The following is a 19,559-nucleotide window of genomic DNA, read 5'->3' as shown; positions in this document are numbered from 1 at the left end:
AGACAGGGAGAAATGCTAGAAGCATATATAGCAAGTAGGAGTGGCATTTTGCTCTTTTTACTTAAAGGTTTTATTGACTGCAGTGGTGAGACAAAGTATAAGAAATATAAGGGACCAGCACAACTGATATAAGTCAACATCACAAGTTCAGAGGAGGATGTTGCAAGTTCATTTTGAAGATCACTGGTATTTATCAAGTGAGTTTAGTTATTCTGGAATACAAGGGTGAAAGAAAGGAAATCAGGGACATTGGTCTGAAGCTATTACAAATGACTGGAATTGTTTCAATTTTTATCTTTAGAGGTAAAAATTTATACCTCAGAAATAACTGATTTTTACTGTGCTTCAGATATCAGTGAAGAGATTGCCATTTCTTTACTTCATGAAATAAGGTTAAAACAGTTTATCTTTTAGAGGGTGAGTAGAGTTAGTCAGACTATGTGCTAGAAAATCCTTAAGTATATAAAATCCAAAAGTAAATAGAATCCTAAATCTTTTTTGCTTGGTCCTCTATTTTTAGGCATATGAAAGCCCTGAATGGATGTGTGCTCTGAAGATGAAACCAATAAAACACAAAGTGCTGAATGAAAACAAAGAAAAACATCTGTACATTTTGATTAAACCCCATAATCCCATACATAATATTTTGCATACTTTTTTGTTTTATTAATTTCAATTTTTCTTCAAGGTTTTCTAATTCTTTAATTAAATATAAATAATAAAGAAGGTGATTTGCCTTCTTAGCACTCAAATATTAAATTTAGGGAGATTAATAGAACTAGTTTCTGTTAATCACTGTTAAAGTGGTTTCTGTCTATCTATCTATCTATTTATCTATCTATCTTTCTGAGTGGACTTACCAATTTCAGAAAAAATACCATGTTTTAAAAGACTGCGGAGTAAATTGTGAAGGTTTGTGCAACAGAACCAATTTATATGATCTGAAAATAAAGTTAATATAGGAATTCATACACAGCAAATCAAACCCAGTACATTTTAAAATATTTGTTTCAGCTATGATGACTAATTATTTCCATAGAAGGACAGTTATATTCTGCATATTGAAGAAATATTTTTGTGAAAAAAAAAATAAATCAGGGATTTTTAAAAAGCATCTTTGACAGCAGAAAAACTGAATTTTTTTTTTTTTTAATAAGGAAATATTTTCTAAAACAGAAAAAGTTGGAAATTAATAGATATTCGTCATACTTATCTGGGAGTTTGAAAATATACTGATAAATGTTGAAAAATTTTTCCTAAGCTCAAATTTGGCACTGGTTTTTTGGGGGGGCGGGGGGGAAGAAGAAACTGACACCCAAACTCCAACAGTAACAAAACCACCACACCTATCTAATTCATGGTTCTGACATTTTTGTACCAAATTCGTTTTGTAAGACCTTCTAGAAACCAATTAATTGACCTCACTGGACTTTGCCTCTACTTTTGTATTTATTAAGTTGTAAAAATATTCCAATGTCATGTATTTTCACCTGGGTAATTACTGTTTTCTTTATCAAAAGGTATAAGATATGCTAAGCAGTCTACCAGGAAGAAATATGAAAACACTTAATGTTACCTGTCATGGATGGCTTTATTACAGTTAATAAGTTGCATAATATAGAAAATCCAAAAATTTTATTAACACATTACCTTTCTTAGCATTTGCTTGCTCAATGAGATCCTTTATAAGTTATCACCCTCTGAAATTACTTACTGTATTCCTCAATTTCATTAGGAGGAATTATATCTCTAAGAGAAAGAAGCAAGGAAAGAAAGGCATGCAGCAGCGAGACAAACACTACAAATAACCACAGCAGGAATAAATGACACTGTCTATATGTCCTCATGGTGAATAGAAAGGTGAGGAATTAAAAATATTTGGTACTTTTAGTTCTAAGTGGAAGACAGAAAGATATAATGATGTGTTAAGTATGCTATTTTAGGAAAGAATTAGTCATACAAACATTCTCCCTCTGCTTTCTTTGTTTTTTCCTTTTACATTTGTATTTAATTACTGTGGATATTCATTCAATGAAACACACTAACACTTTACAATCTTCCTGATGCCTGAAATAGAGAAAATTAATTAATTTTTTTTTAATAAAGCATAATTCAGAAGAAGATTTCATAATTATTTATCAAGCCTTTTTAGACTGGTCTGAATTCTGCTCTCTGAAAGGTTTTAGTTTAATTTTGCACCTCTGAAAGATGCAAGTCTTACCAAATTCAGTTGGAAACTCCACTAAGTCAGTGACAGGAGGCCATGATGATCAATACTGATTTAACAACAGTATTTCAAGGATTGCAAGGATTTGGGCAAGGGGCATACTGAATGAAAAAGCCATTCTGGAGGAGAATATCACAACCATACAATGATTTGATTAGAAAGTAACTCAATTTATCAAGCTGTATTGGAAGTTTCTATTCTGAAAGGAATTCACAGAAGGATCTGAGGAAATAGAAATATGAAAAGGAGGGAAATATTAAGAAAACCTGACAATAAAGAGTAACTTGAAGGAAGTTCTAGATGATGATCATGATCTAGAAATCTATGGAATCTAACATGTTAGCAAAACACATCAAGTATACTTATTAAATTATAATAATTTAATAAACCTCAACAAAAGAAAAAAAAACAGAATTCAGACCATATTTTTTATTTTTTTTCTGTTCTGTTTACTTTACTTTCCAGTGCTCTGGGACTCATCTATGATGACCTGTATCAGTTGTTCCCAAAGAATTGTAAAAAACCTTTGCCAGAAAATAATGTCATAACCTGCATAATGAGTAGCATTCCTAAACCTTTGGTTTAAGAAGTATATCTCATCTTGCAGAAACTTCATGTGGAGGGATAGAATGTAAGAGAACAGTGCAGAAGGTAGTCTCACACCTAAGGAGTTGCAGCTGTACTAATCACCAAAGATTAGCAACAGGCCTGTCCTTAATAGGCCACAGCTGTGTCCAATAAGAAGATGAGTGCTACAAAAGAGTGGGTTAGCTGGGTGAGGAGAGAGTTGGGGTTTGTTGGCTGTGCTCTGAAGAAGATGTTAGTACTGTGAGGACTGCCCATGAGAAATCACTGAGAAGGTATGGGACTTTTGCAATGAGAGGACAGTATTTTCATTTCATTTTAGTAGAAGTCTTGATGTGTTTTGAGAGCACATGAGTAGAAACATAGTTTTCTGTTCCTTTGTTGCAGTGCCTTCTACTCATATTTTCAATGCACTTTCTATGGACCCTCTTTATGCTTATCATTTGTGTAATTTTTCTCTGAATATTTTAGTTTTTTATAATTTATGGGTAGAGTAGGCAGAAATCACTGGCATTCAAGGTGAAGCTGTACTATTGGCTTACATAATATCTCTGTGGCACCTCTAGTATTATTTTCAACTAAGGCTTTTATATATATGGAAACAATTTTATTCTTGGTTCTTTGATGTCATGCAGTTTTCTTTATCCATCTTTTCCTCCCCTGAATCCTCCAGTTAAATTGGAGTTGGTCGTTCAGTAAACTCCTTTACTCTACTAGGTTTACCTGAAATCATCACAGTTGTTTTGGCACAAGCTAAAAATCAATTTGCATCACCTGCAGACTTTCTGCTCCTCTGCTCTGGTGAGACCCCACCTGCAGAGTTGCATCTAGCTCTGGGGTGCCAGCACAGGTAGGACACAGAGCTGCTAGAGTGACTTCTGAGGAGGGTCATGAAGAATAGAGGAATGGGACACCTTCCTACAAGGAAAGGTTGAGACAACTGGGGTTGTTCAGCCTGGAGAAGAAGAGAAAAAAAGTTTCTGTATTCCTGGGATGTTCTGGAGAACAGGACATACAGTGCTAATGCAGCATCCCAAGGGCCTATGTTTGAGGCAGCAGCTTTGCCAGCTGTCTTTTGTCTCTGTCCATGGGACAATGCAGGACAGGAGAAAAGCAGCTCACATTCTGACTCAAAATGAATGCAGGTCATCAGTCTCTGCCTGGTGTCACTTGTCCTATTGCTTGACACCACTGAGAAGAGCCTGACTCCATCCTCTTGACGCCTCTCCTTCACATATTTGTAGACACAGATGAGGTCTCTTTCAGTCACTTTTTCTGAGGCCCTATTCTTGATGTCAAATATTGAGGCTGAATTCAGGTTTGCTAGATGGAAGAAGCCTATCAAGCAAGTGGGTGTAAACCTAACAGGGTTGTTTGCCTTAACTAGCTGGAGGAATAGCATGCTGCTTTTTGTGCAAGAGAGCTAATTAAAGTGTAGTTATATTAAAACTAAAAGAAATTCTACTATAAAATGCTTGCCTCTCTTTACTAGATGGAGAATGAAACAGGAAGTTATGTTGAAAGACTTGTTTCAGCTGATGCAATAGTGAAGAGTATATCAGTCTTCTGAAGCAGAAAAAGTGCCTATGACATAGGACCTGTAGGGCTCTGTTCAGATGTGTTTTTCTTTGCAGTACATCAAATGATTGTGATGAAACAGACTAACATTAACCAAGAATGTCTGTATACAATACTGTCCGCTTCTGCTGCAGAGGTTTGAATCACCTACAAATTGATGTATCGCTTTCATTTAAAGATGTAACAGAAGAGAGAACCTGCAGTGATGAACACAACTCCAGAAGTGTTCTCAGAAGCACTCTAACGCAATAAATTCAATGTTGGTGTCCTCCATTAAAAAAAAAAACAACTCATTGTGTACTATACTCACAGAGTTTACAGAAGTATTTAGAAAAGCATTGGGTGAAATTATATGTATATGGCATTCACCATATGGACCTATCTTTACAACCCAAAATTGATTGAGATGGCAGTGGACTTTCTCTTACTTTCAACAAGCAGTATTTTTATTTGGTATTTTTATCATGAAAAACCATTATTCATTTCCCTGAACTAAAATTGTGATCAACTACCAATTTTGAAAGATAGGTTGTCTTACAAGAGATTATTTTGAAAACCCCAGAACAACACGCCACTGAGGAGTTTTTGGCTAATTTCTTTAACTCTGTTAACTTATAACTTAAAGTAATTGAATTATAGATTCATAGGTCCTTTGGAAAGGACCTTTAAAGATCATGTAGTCATGGACAGGGATATGTCCTAAGAGATATTTGTACAACACTAACATGATTTAATTTTTTGTCAGCCCTGAAGTAGTTGGGACCCTAAGATGGATCTAATCAGGTCTCATGGACTTGTATGTGGTCTATAGTGGTCTCAAATCTGATTTTCTCCTGAGATGAGTAAGATTTCACTTCCCAAGTCCCTGCCTTGAAATTCAGGGACTTAAGGGTGTGTGAAGAGCAATTGCCTTTGAAAATGAAACAAAAATTCTGAGTTTCTCAGGCTTATTAAATTGTCACTAGGCCCCTATATGGTTTATTATTATTCCATTAAACATGAGATAAGGAACAGATTTCTCTCATCACCCATCCTAGAAAGGACCATTTGCATGAAAAACCCCACAAGTGTTTTTCATGCAAAATCTTTTCTGGATTGTGGTGGCAATGCTACAGAGAATGTAATTTATTTTAACACATAAAAAAATAAAAGTGCAGGTTAGAGAATGTGATCTGTTTTTGATCTAGTGTTCATCACGGATTAATTCCTTGTGCATGTTTTATCCCCTTTGCAAAAAAGCCATATAATTTACCACAACTGAAAGGCTTTTACTGAGACAGGGACACAACTGAAAAAGCTGACAAATTGCAGGTTAGATGTGTACTACCCTGGCAGAAGTTACATCACAAGCTAGTCCTCTCCAAGGACCAAGTACTGTCCTTGAATGTGTATGATAAAAAGTCCTGTTAAGTTCTGTGAGAACTGATTATTCAGTTTCAGGAGGATGGTTTTCCTCATGCTTTCCTGGACTTGGCAAAAATCACTTGTTTTTATGACCACTACTAATAATTTAGAAAGGAAGAGAAGTCCTCAAAGAAAATTTTTCCATCTAAGAAGTGTTAAATGAATGGAATTAAATCCTAAAGATACCACAGCACTGGGTTTGATGATAATTATTTAACGTATCTTTAATGCAACTCTTTATATAGTGCCTGCTATTGGAATTTATGTATGCAAATTATTTATAAAATCAAAGTGATGGTATAAATACATATAGGATACATCTGTGTATCTGTGTGCTGGTAATGAAACTGATTTTGAATTTCCACTGATTTCTAGAATAAAAGTGGTTTTTGTATTTTTTTTTTTTTGTTGGAAAGTAATGGAACAGTAAAATTTGAATTAACAATGAAGGAACTGGGTAATAAACTAATATTTATTTAATGGTGGCAGATACTAGAGGCAAAGACTTGTACCTATAGCTGAGAACTATACAGATTGAATTTCATCCCTGACAGAGAATCAATACACCAATTAAGTCTGTTCCAAGATCTTCTGTGACATCTCAGAAGTACATTGATATTTTTCTGGTCTTCTAAATAAAATAAAACAGGGGCCATCAATACAAACATTTCACTTTGGACTTAAATTTATGCATGAGAATTGTCTGGGTGAAATTCATGTCCATAATTAATGGACAAAATTCATGTACATCCTTTACCCACAAGTGATTTATGCTTAGCACCTTGGAGGTGGCATTCCATGAGACAAACAGAATCACCCTACTACCAGATATCACTGTAGACCAATGTAGACAAGCTCAGAAATACAAGAAGTAGTGAATTTTCTGTTTAACCTGACAGAGACAAGTGTCAGTTTGCATGGTTCAGTACTTACATCTGCAAATAAAGAAAGTATTATTCAGGTCCTTTGAGATCTGTGGACAGAAAAGTGGGATAGAACAGCTGATTATGCCATTAATATAATAATCAGGCCAAAATGCTATTTGTTAGGAATTATGCCTTTTTACACATTAATACCTAACTTAGGTTTTCAGATATTTGGATCACCCTTATTTTGAAGTAAACTTTTGTCTCCATTTGAGACAAATGCAGCATGAAAATTACATGTGACTAAATTAACTAATTGGGAAGAAAACGTTGCAAGCATTATTAAAGGAACTGATCATGGAAAAAAACTTCCTGAGTGCCAGGGCAGGTCATGGGGAAGATTGAGTGCCATCATGTTCCACATGTAGAATTATAGAGTCATTTCTGTTGGAGGGTAGATTTATGACCATTAAGACCAACTGTAGGCTTAGAACAAGCATGTTTATCATACTAGCTAATCTCCAGTCAACTGGGATGTCCCTGGTTGGCCAGGGCTGCTGGTAAAAGATTGAACGTGGCTTGGTGATCTCTTCTGCCAGCTCCTTCAGGACCCTTGAGTAGATCCTATCTACCCCCATACACCTGTGGGTGTCAAAGGGGAAGAGCAGGTCATTGAGCATTTCCTCCTGGATTATGGGGACTTAAATCTATTGTCCAGCTCAGAGGGCTGGTACCCAAAGGACTACTGATGTTGCTAGTAGAGACTGAGTGAAAAAAGACCTTTTCCTTTTCCTCACAATGGTTTCCCTGCATTCAGTAAAAGGTGGGGATTTTCTTTAACCCTTCTTTTGTTGCTTATGTATTTGTAAAAAAGGGGTTTGTTATCTTTTCAATCTGACAGTAGCCAGATTGAAAAGATAACTAAGTTCTAGTTGGTCTTTGGCCAACTTGAACCTCATGTGACCTGCTGGCCATGGTTCTTTTAAAAGAAACACTGGATACCTTTGGCTTTTTGGGCTGCAAGTGCACACTGCCAGCTCATTTTGAGCTTCTCATCAACTAACACCCCACCAAGTCCTTTTTGTCAGGGATGATCTCCACCCTGCCTGTACTTGTGTTTGGGGATTGCCACATGTGTAGGAGAAAAGAATTTCTTGAGAAATGTGTTTCCATGAACTTGAGTACACAGAAAAATTGAGGAAAGATTTAAAATCTCACAAAAGGAAATACCAGACTCAGACCTAATGGATAGGGGTTTTTTTGATGTGAGGTAAATTGGTGTATAGAAGCAAACTTGAATGCAGAGTAGTTATTTCATGATACTTTAATTGTTTTTGATCTGTGCAAATATGCATTTGTTTAGCAGTATCTATCTAAACTTTCGGCATTTTTAAATCAAGGGGTACTTATTAACTGCATCTATAACTAGTTGTAGTCTGCTACAGAGCACTGTACATCTCATGGGTTTTTTGTTCTGGTGTTTCCCAGATAAATCCAGTTAAGCTCATTTACGCTCCTTGGAGAGGATGGCAGCTGAAAATAAGTTGTATTATAGTAAACAACATACTTGGGAGGAGCTGTGGCCATTCTCCCTCTCTGCTTCCTTTGAAACTGAAGGGGTATTCAGGAGGCAAACTGAAAGACAGATGATTTATTTTGTAAGATTGGGGGTCTGATTGAATCTTCTCTGGGTAGAGGTAGGTATGCAGCCCGCTACTAGCTGCTCAGGCTGCATACCCCTTTTTGTGCTCTCTGACTACTTTCCATTGCTTCATGAGTAGTATTCTTTCCAAGCTGTCGTGTCTCTGCAGCAATACTGTGCTATGGAAGAAAACAAGTGTCTTCATATAATGAAGTGGTTTTTTTACACACCAGTGAATGTGCATACAAGTTTACCTGTGAAAGGATCATAAGCAAGACTGAATTGCACAGCCAGTGACAAGCACAATCTACTTTCTCCCAAATACTTCTGAAATCTTCACACTTCTCTCACATCAAGTGTTTTTATGATCTCCCAAAAGAAATCAATCAATTTTAAAGCAGAAAAGCATTTTTCTCCTCTTAGTTGTACCTTCTGTATTGCTCTTGATACCATTCCTTTAATCCTGAAAATGAGAAGGCAGATTGTCTCTGCTTGCATTTCTTTCTTTTGCCAAATGATAAGGTTCCTTTCTCAAATAGCTCAAGTACACTTCTTGCTCTTATCTCTTTTTATATTACACTGGAGAGAAGAAAAGACAAGTGTCAGAAGGGGTTGAAAATACTTAACACTAAGAAAGAAAAACACCAGGCCAGTGTCTATTTATAACTCCCAGGTTATTTGTTTTATTGGGCTACAAGGTGATGTACTTTCTCACCTTCTTTTCAAGTAGAAAGATATCCAAAGAAAAAAAGTGAAGTTCAAGCAGAGGGGATCTTTTACGGTTTGGGCTGTATTTGGCATTGTATGTGAAAATGTTCTTCAACACATGCTACAAGGCTTTTCAAGATGTGTTATGATACATCTTATGTAAAGTTACAGAAAAACTAAATGGTGAAGAATAAACCTAAGAAAGACATATAAAAATAAGGACTAATAATATGATTTTGAACATAGCACATGATGTAGTGAAACAAAAGTGTCAAAATAACAATATGTTGTAAATTCCATCATAAATGTATTAAGAATTGTTAATGACCAATGCTGGAGTTTCATAACATTTGAAAAATCACCCAAATTTGAGCACTTTAAATGTAATACTTAAAAGTAGAAGTCAAGAGTCTCAATTACTGAAATCCTAGACCAGCAGAAAGAGCCTTGGGAAAATAACTTCAGAGGAAAAGAAAAAAGCCCCAACCTTATACTTAGTGGAAGTGTGGAAAGGTCACAGAAGAAAGGATATTTAATGTTTTCAGTTATACTTACTTGAAGAAAAGGTGAGGCGGCCAACAGAGAATATGGATGGACATCAAGGAGTGACACAGTAATGGCTTGCAGCAGTAATTCAGTGCTAGGCTGGAAACACTAATTTTCTATCACTGAAATGTACCAATATCCTACAAAATTCATGCAGAGCTACATTAACCATGCTTGTATGCTGTGCAAGAATGTATCTGCTGTGGTACAGATGCACTGGAACATTGTGGGAAACGTTAAATATTCATTGTTGCCTACATTTATGAATTGACAACTTTTCTCATGCTGAATATTTGTATGAAAGTTTTTGAGGTTGAGTTTGGTTTCTTGGTTTTAAATTTTTTTTTACATTGCTGGCTTTTGTTTTATATTTTTTTACTGATGTAATTTATTTTTTCTACTTTAAAATACTTTATGTTAATGAAAAATGTATTGACTTTTTTTGCCTTGTTTTCAACTTTTAAAGCAGGAAAGTAACTAATAATACATTTGTCCTGTGAGTTTTCAGATATGAATGTTTGATATTACTGTCCTGAAATTTTAAAATTCCAACTATTTTTTAATGAAATAGTCATTACCTTAATGACTATTATATTATATTAACCATTATCATATCAAATAATATGATAATGGTTAATATAAATTTCTTTATATAGATATATAAGAAATGCGATAAGAAAATTACATTTTAAAAGGATCTTTTGGAAATTTTTAGGGGCATATTTTCCATTCAAATTTCAGCGAATTTGTTGGAATTTTTAAGATTTCAGATTGACTGATCCTTTAAACAAATGTCTCTAGAGAAAAGTGAAAAAAAAAAAGGTAATTAGAACTGGTGTGAGAGCCCTAGCAATGGTGTCAGAGTCACCTGCAAATCATCAGTGACAATATTCTTAGTTAATGACACTTATACTTACTAGCGCTATCTTTGCTACTTTACTTTTGGCCCATTATAGAAAAAAATCTGAAATTACTTGAGGTGTATTTCCCTAATAAATTACAAAATGAGCAGCTCAGGAGTGAGTAAGAAAGAGAACTGATAGCAAGGTAAATTCCATTTATTCAATAAGTTTTTTTAAATTGTGACATAGCTCACAATGTACCAGTGCATTGATTTTTTTGACATTTCTTCAAGGCTGCTAAGATAGTTGTTTGTTGTCTGGAATAAATCTTATTCCTTCAAAATATCTTGAAATATCATCTGAAGGGTAATCCCAGCTGACTGTTTTGTAGAATCTATTTTGTTATAGAACCTATTTTGTTTAGTGTGAGTAAAGCCATATTCACATTCTTGTATTATACAAAGTAGTAGACATACTGGAATTTTAAAATAGCTGAAATAAAACATAAGTTGAAAATTAAAACCAGATTACTTTGTTTTACTCTCACCTCATTCAAACAAAAAAGAATTATTTTTCCTCAAACATACAGTAAAACTAAGCTTTTAGCTTAGCATTTAGTGAAATATCTACCCAGTAAGCCTTGCTTATGTTGCAGACAGCTACCCTGAGGAGTGATTTGAATTTAAATGTGATTCCTTTATTAGTTTCTGCTAACTGCAAATATCCCAGTCTCTTAATTAAGTGGCTGAGTAATGTATGAATGCTCACTTCTTCTTGTCATGCAGAACAAAGTGATGTATTTAGATTCCATGCACAATATGAAATTTAATGACACAGGCAACAGTAATTTAGAAAACATTTTGGTTTTATTATTCTTGTTTTTTCTTAGCCAATCTCCTTCTGTTTGGCTGCAGGGTTACAAAAGTTTGCCCAAACACTGGATATTAGCTAATGGATTTTTAGATTAAAAGATAATGCATTACGAATGCATGGTTACCAAATGCATAATATGTTGTTTATATCTTTCCCCCCCATATTTAGAAATAATATACAGAAATCAAAACAGACCTTGATGAAAGCTCCTTTCTTGGTTTGGCACAGAATCTAGTGTTAGATTCAGAGAGATTCTGAATGGACTAAATAGTGCACTGTAAGGGGTTTTACAAAGAAGAAGGAAAGAAGAAACAAATCAAGCTTTTCTTCTTGTGCTGGTGGTTCCTGCTCGCTCCAGTGACTTTCTGCAGCTCTTCTGATGTCTTTACAGATTTTATAGCTTATATTCAGTCATAAAATCTGCTTCTGCTCTGGTATTTAGTATGTATATTTTTCCCTAGGGGTATGATGCTAATTTTTCCCTATCCTGAAATTTTTTGTCTTTGCCCTGATATTTTCTCATGCTCGAAGAATCCTCTGCAGACTCATAATCTGAATGTACGTGTGTGATTTTGTAAAATCAGAGTAGCACATATGTACAGTAATTTAGACAGCTGTTCGAGTTGTCAGAGTTTTGTGTTATTGTCATGTATAACTACATGAACTAATGTTCTGCTGCTTTAGTTTAAGCTCTAGAACTTGGCCATCCCTTTAATTAGAGCTCTAACCATCTCTCATGTGTTGAAATTCTCATTTAAATTGCCTGAGTACTTTTCTCAACAAATCTTCAGCTGTATTCTTGGCAAATTGGTGTTCCTAAATGATGTGGGTTTTAAACTCCCTGGTATCCCCAAGCAGTGTCTAATAAATAAATGTTTGCCAAAGAAATTTCCTATAAATATTGTCATTTAGATCTGTAGAGATAGTTTTAAATAGTTGTAATTGCTATTCTTTCCAAGGACTAATAGATAAAACTGTTATTTGTATTACAGTGCTTTTTACCAGTCCTGACTAGGTTCGGGACAGTATATATTAAATGTTACATATATTTTCATCCACCTTTGGCAATACTAATTAATTGGACAGCAATCTCCAAGATCATCTTCTTACATCTCTAAAATTCATATATTTTTGACAGAATGCTCAAAATTTACAGAAAAACAGATTGAAAATATATTTATCACATTTATCTGTAGCCATTTTATAAATTAGAAATGTATTCTAAGCTAGTCCTTTGAGCATTTTTTAAGCCAAAGGGAGGAAATAAGATGTTCCAAAACATGATTAATCTCAGCAAATTTAGTATGTATTTTAGGATGTCAGGAATTGCTCTCTGGAAGTGCCTGTATGGGCCACAGAGAAAGCTCACTTAATGAATTCAGACTAAATACTTTTAATCTGAAACTACATTGGAATCACTTGTTTATCATTATTTCTACCAAGTATTTGAAGATGGTAAAAAAAATTGATGAAGTGCATCTTATCTTTTCAGGTGGTTTGAGGTCAAACAGAAGATATGTAACTGAGGTAGAAATTATATGTATAACACTGTAATTGGACCCCATCCTCTCAGATGTAGAAAAAAATTTCTGCATTAAAGACTTAGTACTATGACATAGTTCTTAATTCTTGTCCTCATGAATTGCCCTTGTCCTTTGACCTTTGGCTACTGACAAGCTCCTTAAAACAACATAGAAGAACCATTTTCTTTCACTGTATTTTCTAAAAATAGGTTATAAATGCCAAAATAGACCAGTCAAATAAAGAGTGGAAGAACAGATGTTTTATTTTGTTTGGTTTACAATCACTTGCAAAACTTGATTGAAAACTATTAACTAAATCCTCTTAGTTACTCCGTGAAATTGATTTAGCTTGATTTATAAAATTAGTTTAATTGCATCTGTAAAATAGATCAATCAGAAGTGAACGGTTTGAGGGTTTGGATTTTTTATTTTTTTAAATTTGGATATTTTAATGCTATTTGCCTGTTCTACATCTTGACATAATTTTGGACAATGTTATAAATCATGATTTATTTCTTTCTATAAAAACACTTATTAAATATTCAACCCACATATAGATGTACTTTGTTATGTTTGTTTCCACCATAAATTGCTCATCATTACTTAAAACAACAAAATCAAACAGAAATATGAAGACTACACTGCTGTAAAATTCCAACTAGTGAGAATTTGTTACATAATTAATCCCAGATCTATTTACATAAAGAATATTAGTTCTTGTGTATCTCATCTGTCATTAAAAAATAAACCCATATTATGGAGCTTGTGGAATGCCTTGCTACACATACTTATTCCCTCAGCCTACTGCTTAATAATAGAACCAAGGAAAAGTGTTCCAGCTCTCCTGCCCTTCCTCACAGCAAGGAATTAAGGCAAGCGACACAAATTAGTTTTCAAGCTAAGACAAAATTAAATCTGCAAAAAGTAAGGGCTTATTTGGATCAAAAAGCATGAATCACTGTTTGATTGCACAGTTTGTACAGAACTTGATTTCTTCAAACATTTATATTCTTTCTGCAGTCAAAAGTGTTCTACCACTGGTGAACTTCTCTAATTGACCATGAAATTCCTAGCACAGTCAACTCAGCAGAAGAATTACAAAGAGCAGGGCCTTAGGGGCTGGCTGACAAAACTCCTTATAGACTTTTTTTTTAAATTGAGTCTTCTTTTTCATTTGATTTTTTGACTATGGCTAACTTGCATTGTGGTATCTTAAAGTATTAGAGTCACTGCTGGGTAGAACATGTTGTTGAAAAGAACCTGGTTTCACCCAGAAGCAGCGCAGAATTCCAGCATCATTTCTGTAGATTTTTCCATCTACTTCTGACAATCTGAAATCCTGAAGTAGCATCTAGCTTAAACACACCTTCACTATAGATGGGGAATTTTGTTACTCTTTTCTCTACAATGTCTAATTTTGGCAGTTTTTCACTTATTGCTCCATCAGTCACAGTATATTCTAATGTAGTACAATGAACAGTAGCAGAGTTAACTGACCCCAAATGAGCTATTTCAATTATTAAACTAGTAAAGGTATGTTAGACATGTGCCCCTGAGGAATTAATTTTTGTTCTGTTGTGAAGTGCTGCCATGAGATAGAGTGTGCTAATAAGACTATCCTTTATTTGGTAGCTAATTTAGCAGTGAATGCTAACTGAAATACCTGTGCATGGGAGCTCACTGTGGCTCTAAGTAACTCTATTTAGATGGACTGCCTAGGAAGTACTGATCAGAGAAAAAAATCACCTAATATCAATTATTTATCTATATAATGAACTGTTATGTACTGCAGGTGCTTTGACAGTTTATATTTCTAAAATTAGATTGACTTGTTATGTCTTTGAGTTCAGGAGTTGATTCAGAAAGTAGCAGTATTACAGGCCATAAATTAATTTCTTATCCACCCTGTGTACTATTGGTAACTTCAACTGTTTTCTTACGTTTCTTTTTCAAAGCTAAAGTTTTCCTGGATAACTAGGAGATGTAAATACCATATTCATTCTTTTTCCATTATTCATTTATGTGACTTTTTTTTTTATTTAAAGAATGACATCACTAATCAAACAGAAATGGCATAGATGCAGATAGAGGGAAACAACATGTCCCATGCACCATTATTTTATTCATTAACTAGTCCCTACAAACTAAATTATGCTAAAATCAATTGCTTTTATACTTGACTGCCACTGATCAAGTTGCGTACATCAAATATAACTTAAAATCATCAGTCCATGACTAGCATAAACATATTTCTTTCTGCAGACATGTAGAAGCCTCAAAAAGTCTAGTGTGTGGAGGACTAATAAGCACAAATAATGATTAAATCTTCCATTAGTGAAGGGAGCCAGTTCTAGTGCGATATAACTAGTGTGGTGGTAATAAAATGTGATAAATGGTGAATGGTTCCATAATGTAATAGATATTTACTTTGAGAACATATAGCTATTCTTTTAGGTGTGTGCTTCACAACTATTTATACATGGTTTTTGTTCTGATATAGTAAATATAGTTCATTGTACATTTTAAAATCTAATGCACACTTCAGAAATGTGTAACTACAGAGTCTATGAAAACCACACACATATTGCCAGATAGAAGCTCATCTAGGCTGAAATAAGTAGATATGACTCCATATATCCTAACAGTAAACAAGATTTGAATATCCATCTAAGCAAATCTGTAGTTAGGAATATCATTATCTGTACTAGCATTGTGAACATGTCTTACAGTCTCAACCAAAATTGCAATGTAAACATAGCTTGTGCTGGTACAGACAAATATGTTCAATGAACCTGTCAGAAAATAGAATTTTTCCCATAATGCAATTCCAGCTCAATTTTTATTTTTAAACACTGAAGTATTTAATCTTAAATTTGTCTGGTAGTTTTGTTTTAGTAGAAAATAACATTAAATATACATGAAAATTTCTCAAGATCTCTTGCAGCCCCCTCTTACTTGATTTTGTGAAATGTGTCAAAAAGTTAAGCTTCTATTGATTTGTTTGGATATCTCCCCACAAAATGGAAAGCCCAGAGGGCTTACTTCAGTGAGACATCCTGAATCTGATGCTTGACACTCTTATATGAGAATGAACATTAATTTCAGAAGTTCTTACTGAGCTATGGTGGATGCTTTTAGCAACCCAGTTACAGAATGTATAGATGAATATATATGCATTCATGTTTTAAGATAGTATATTATATATCTGCTTATATGCTTGATAACTGGTGTTAAAAATGCGGTTTGGATAATAGTGATAGTTAAAAGAAAATAACAAAATAAAGTGCTGAGTTCTGATTTTCAAAGCATATATTTATCTTAAAGTGCCCTTTGTGCAGCAGAGATTCCATGTGCAGAAGTTTTCTTCCTTCAGATAAAAAAAAACACCAAAAAAAAAAAAAAAAAAAAACCAAAGCAAAACCCCATCACAACATTAATACTTAGCTTGCAATTATCTTGTGAGAAAAGTGATCAAGTGATCAGAGTCACAATATTATCTTGTATCTAGCTTTGAGTCTTGGGAGCTCCTAATTGTGATATTAGAACAGAACAAGTAACTCTTAATAAGAATGAAAAATGTTGCTTTTTCTCCTTTCCTCACAAGTTATTTCCTAGAGATCTGAGATCTCTATCTGCAGGGCATTTATGATTTATATTTTTACATATTTTCTGTGTTATGTGTGCATGTCCTAATGTGTTATAATTAGTACATTAACCCAAGGCCAATCCAGTCTGAAAATATAGGTTGTTATTTTCAATATGTTAGACTTAGAAAACAAGGGGGTTTTGTGCCTGTAAGTTTTTTCCTCTAAACTTAGGAAGAACAGAAAATATTGCCGAGAAAAATTTGGGATAACCCTGAGAAACTATTCTAAAGAAAGAGTTTAAAAATACAGGATATATATTTACACATACAGTTAAGCTAGTTTCCTCCACCAGCATGATCCAAGACAGGTGTTAAGTCATGGTTAAAATTATGTTGTGCAGCATTATTTGCTGCAAGAATTGAGAACATAAAATAATTGGTTACTTCGTTTCATCACTCCTGTGCTTTGCTTCCTGCTGGTTCTTTTTGCTTCAATGTAAGAATTATTCACAGTCAGTAATGCCATTGCAAATGGAAATCCTTTAATATAGGTTCAAAAATATTCTGGTTTTATTATATCTTAGAAGAAAATATAAGTATCAAATCCATTCTGCTAGTAAACAAAAGATAAGCTAAAGCCAGTACAAAATTGGTTCAGCTTCTGCAGTTATGCTTACAGCTATAGAAACACTTATATAGATATGTCACCCCATATTGCCTTGAATAAAATGACTTGTGTTTCTTTGGAGAGTCAAAATAAACATGCAGTTTTTCTGTGTCTCTTGAAAATGTTGCATGCTCTTTTTACAGTCCAGGTACAATCATTGTATATACGCTTCAATCATTATAGAACTGTTGTATGTACAGACACCTGCACACATGTACCTACCCCCACAGCCTCCAACCCTATTCTATGGAAAGGATTTTTATTTAATAAAACCCACAGGAATATGGAAAAATGTGTGTCTAACATTTTTTTCTGGATAAGCACATGGACTTTGTAAGGTATGTTAAGGGTCTAGGTTCAAAATCAACTACCCATTAGTTTAAAACTAGGTTTTATATAATTTTTTAGTTGACTTTGGGGAGTACTTTTTTTACCTTCTTCAAGAGCTATCACAGGAAACCAATATGTGGTTACTCACAGGAAATTACTTTCCTTTCTTGATTTTGGAGTGGAGAAAACAATATATTTCCAAATAATTCAGAGATTTCATTTTGTTTGTGTCTTAGAACATTTGATTCATACCTAAGATAAACCTAATAATATAGTAACACAGACTTAAGAGTTCTCCACATTGATGCAGAGGTATTCTTCACGTTGCTCTAGGATCTATTCCACTAATTTTTTTGGGTTACTCATTAATACCTACCATTACTGAAACTGGAGGAGAAGTGTCCTATTCTTTTTGGGTGCCTGAAATCATTATTGTTAAAATAATTTCAGGTAGGAATCTTCAATCTTGACCTGAAATGTCGAAGTGAAATTAAAGTACAAGTTCTGGTAGAAATGGCATCAGTATCAAGGTTAAGTGTTTCTCTCCCAGCCCTAACATTATTACCTGGCCTGTAGCCCCACTGCGGCAAGCTGAATATCTGCTGAACTACCAAACGCTGTCAGAGAAGGTAAACTAGGCAGCTTGAATTTAGTTAAGAGCAGTAAGGATAGATTCAAAATAATTTTTGAAAGAGTTAGTTAGCTACTATTCTTCAGACGATGTTTTATGTGGTCTTCTTAATCATACTAACACAAGGAAAAAGCCCACTGTCTTTCATGTATTGTTTTACATACATGGTAAAGTCTGTTGAGGAACAAAAACAGCAGAACCCCTGCTCAGTTACAAGAGAGGGAAAAGGAATTCAGCAGTACTACTTGTGCTAAAGCAGTACCTGTCAAGTCTTTATGAAGCAGCATCTAGTACAAAAGAGAATGAAGGTATTATGGACACATAAACCAAAGGTGAATTCAAGCTGGATTTTTTTTTATGCAAGATGCATATATTTCAGAGTTGAACATATGTTTCTACAGAGTTGGTTCTATTAAACAAAAAAATATATTATGCAAGTTAATATTTAGATTTCACCACAGCAGCTGTTTTTAGAAATTAGGTAGCACATGAACTATATGCTTCTGTAATGATGACCTAGAGGCCATTTCAAGATGTTGATTATGTTGGTCCCTTAGGTGACCCTAAATGTAGTAAATATTAATTCTTGTAATGAAATATGCTTCGAAAAAGGTAATAATACAAGTTGTGTCTCAAATTCTCATCTACTGTGAAGTCAGCTGTTGTCTTTTGCCTTAATCTGCACCATTTTTAAAATGTATGTCAAAGTCTGCCACAAAGTCAAATGTTGATGAGTTATGTTTTATATACCACGTGGAATACTGGTAGACTACTTCTTTTAGCTAAGCAGCTGTGGTCCAACATTACCCCAGACTAAATTTATCTGGGTAACTTAAAAATGCCAATTTGCTTTAAGCTGAATTTTTTATAGTTTTTATGATAGATTAATCAACTACTTTCATAACTGTTCAGTTTATACAACTACAGTCATGACAGTAACTTTCTTTTTATAGAGAATTATTAGAAAATACTGAAATTATGAGTGATCTGTAAATATATATTAAAATAAATTTCTGAAAAAAAACCCCAAAACCCAAAAAATTTTAATGAATAAAATAGTGCTAATAAATCCTCCACAATGGAGGCTAGCCTTCACATAAAACACCAAAAAATTATTATAGTAAGAAGGTTAATTGCAAAGTCTGTTAATTTTGAATGCTATAGACTGAAAATACTGGTCATGAAAAACATGCAGAAAAAATTTGAGGTAAAAGTATGTACACGTAAAATTATACTGTCAGAATAGGTTATTTCAAAGAACTTAGTTATTGTTATTTATATGATAGAGTATCTAGTTATAGTTTAGTATGTATATTTGTGTACATGCATATATTTTTGTGCATGTACATATTCAGATAAGTGTACACTAATCTTTAACTTTCCATTTTACATAAAATCTGTATATAGTCTCATAATGAACGCAGTTGATAACAGGGAAGACAAGCTTCTCATGAATCTTCAAATTTCAGATTGTTAGAAAAAAGTATAAATTCAAAGTTTTTAGGAAAGTTGCTTGGTAGTCTTAATTTCTTGATATCTAAGCCTCTATCT

Source organism: Agelaius tricolor, unplaced genomic scaffold (genome assembly GCF_023055355.1).
Source record: "Agelaius tricolor isolate 1412-34295 unplaced genomic scaffold, bAgeTri1.0.p SCAF_5, whole genome shotgun sequence".
NCBI lineage: Eukaryota > Metazoa > Chordata > Aves > Passeriformes > Icteridae > Agelaius > Agelaius tricolor.
This window is presented reverse-complemented; position numbering follows the sequence as displayed.